Source organism: Octopus bimaculoides, chromosome 15 (assembly GCF_001194135.2).
Source record: "Octopus bimaculoides isolate UCB-OBI-ISO-001 chromosome 15, ASM119413v2, whole genome shotgun sequence".
Taxonomy (NCBI): Eukaryota; Metazoa; Mollusca; class Cephalopoda; order Octopoda; family Octopodidae; genus Octopus; species Octopus bimaculoides.
The window spans coordinates 40,224,682-40,227,425 of NC_068995.1; the positions used below are offsets into that span (position 1 = coordinate 40,224,682).

A 2,744-nucleotide genomic window follows, 5' to 3' on the forward strand; every position below is an offset into this window, starting at 1 on the left:
ATATATATAGGTGTTGAATGCATGCGTACATATATACATGCACGCTTACATACATACTACACGCACATAAATATACATTCGTACGTACGTACGTACGAACATACATACAAACATACGTATGTACAAATATTCATGCATATTATTCTACATGCACATACATACATACATACATACATACATACATGCATACATACATACGTACGTACGTATATATAATTCTACATACGTACATACATACATACATATGTATGCATGCATGCGTACATGATGATTGTCTCCTCCAGTCAGATGATAGCGGCCTCACATCCAGCCTGATCGCTCCGAATTACTTCCCGCCGTGCATGTGCGCAGCTATGTCTTTTCAGACAACCACTGAATGGAATGATAGGAAGACATCTGTGCATCATTAGTTTTAAGTGACCACACGTTTGCCTCTCTCTTTCTCTCTCTCTGCCTCTCTCTCTCTCTCTCTCTCTGCCTCTCTCTCTCTCTCTCTCTGACACTATCTCTCTCTCTCTGTCTCTCTCTGCCTCTCTCTCTCTGTCTCTCTCTGCCTCTCTCTCTTTGCCACTCTCTCAGTCTCTCACTCTCTCTCTCTCTCTTACTATCTCTCTCACACTCTCTTACTCTTCCTCACTCTCACTCTCTCTTTCACTCTCTCTCTTTCTCTCTCACTCTCTGTCTCTCTCTCTCTGTCTCTCTCTTCCACTCTCTCTGTCTCTCTCTCTCTCTTTTACTCTCTCTCTCTCTTTTACTCTCTCTCTATCTTACTCTCTCTCTCTCTTACTCTCTCTTTCACTCTATCTTTTTCTCTCCCTCTCTCTCCCTCTCTCTTTCACTCTGTCTGTCTGTCTCTCTGTCTCTCTCTCTCTCTCTTTCTCTCTCACTCTCTCTCTCTCTCTCTCTCTCTCTCTCTCTCTCTCTCTCTCTCTCTCTCTCTCTCTCTGTAGTAAGTTTCAGTGACAAATATCGCAAAACGAAGAAGAGCTGCTTTCCGCACAGATTTGTCAAAAAAAAAATAATAAAATAAATAAATAAATAAATAACAAGTGTCTCCTCTAACTCGGGGAAATTTATTTAAGTCATAGATGGGATCCTTAGAGGTATTACTGTTCTGGATCAGAACGGACCTGGGATTAATGGTAATTAAGGTGTGATTCCACACTCCCCACTCCTCTAAAACTTCCGAGCGGGAGCTTCACCACCTGATTCAGTTTAATATATGTAATACCCAGGTATTTCATACATACATACATACATAAATACGCACATACATGCATACATAACATACAAGATTGTCCCACATAAAATGACCTCTTAAAAATGAATGAGAAACGCTATTTATAATCAGGATTTGTTAATGAAAATAGACTCCATTAGCTTCAACATTTTTTTTCCCATTACCTTGGGAGACTAAAAAAAATATTGCCTTTTGAATCTATAAACGGTTCAAATGTTTTCCTTACTTCTTTGTTTGCATAATTTTTGTCGCAGATGCAAAGCTCAGCGGCGAAATAACTGATACTCTATCGGTAACAAGTCTGGATAAAATGGAGGTTGTTCCAATATTTCATCGTTAAGTTGCTGCAAATTTGCTTTGACTTGATTTACGATGTGGGACTCTGACATCGTAATGCAAGAGTATAGACGCTTGTCTGTTTAGCAATGCCGGATGTTCTCTGGTTAATTTGGAATTCATTTCTTCAATTTGCTGGCAGTTGGATTGGAATGTTACTGTTTCTCCTGGCTGCAGAAACGAATAATGAGTGATTCCTTGGCAGTACCAACAAAAAGTAACCATACTTTTGTAGAATGTAAAGAGTATTTTGAAATATACTCAAGCAAATCTTCAGAATCTTGCTATTGTGAAGATCTTTTACAGTTGCCATAAAAGATTCATCTGTCGTCACAGGTGATTGTATTTTTCAAAAAATATTTACTTTTCGTTTTGCGCAAGAAAAAGACAACAGACTGACAAACGTTGCGCCTTGTTTGGCGCTCTTAACTCATGTAACAAAGTTGTCCAGCTTTTTCACCTTAATGATTTTTGCAAGATGATATCCTTCAGATGGATCGAAAACCTGTAAGTTATTGAAAAGAGCTCCAACAGCAGTGCAAGGATTAGCCTCATCTGTATGTTTGAATGGTTTAGCATTGACCACTGATGAAGAGCGTCCCCAAGACACCTGATGAAGGCTGAAAGGTATATCAGCCGAAACGTTGTGTTAACAACAAACAAGATGAGGACAAATATCCGTCAAATGTAAATAATGTACATAATTCCTCGTCTCTTAAACATAGAACTGTATTGTCAGTGTTGTTCTTTTTTTTTTCTACTGTTGTTCTTTTTCCTACTGTTGTTCTTATTTCAATCCTTTGTGTGATCCCACATTGTATCGTCCTGTGCCGTACCCAACGTTTTTGTGAACCTTTTAAAGCTTAATGAAAAATGAAAAAACTAAAATTAATTTCATTATTATTAGAAATAGTTCAGTGGTAGAAACGACAGGGGGCTGAGCCAATTCTTGCAGTATTTACGTCCATTAAGAAATGATGACGATGATGATGATGATGATGATGATGATGATGATGATGATGATGGAGAGGAAGAGATGTATGATGATGATGATGATGATGGGGAGGAGGAGGAGGAGGAGGAGATGTATGATGATGATGACGATGATAGTGATCGTGTTATGGTAGTGGTGTTAGTGTTGGCGGTGGTGGTGATTTTTGTGGTGGTG

The 2,744-nt window shown here is 38.8% G+C and overlaps 1 pseudogene; it reads right to left on the minus strand.

Moving 5' to 3' along the window:
• Positions 1–2,744, minus strand: part of LOC128249535 (G-box-binding factor-like) — an 80,876-nt pseudogene that overhangs the window by 49,990 nt on the left and 28,142 nt on the right.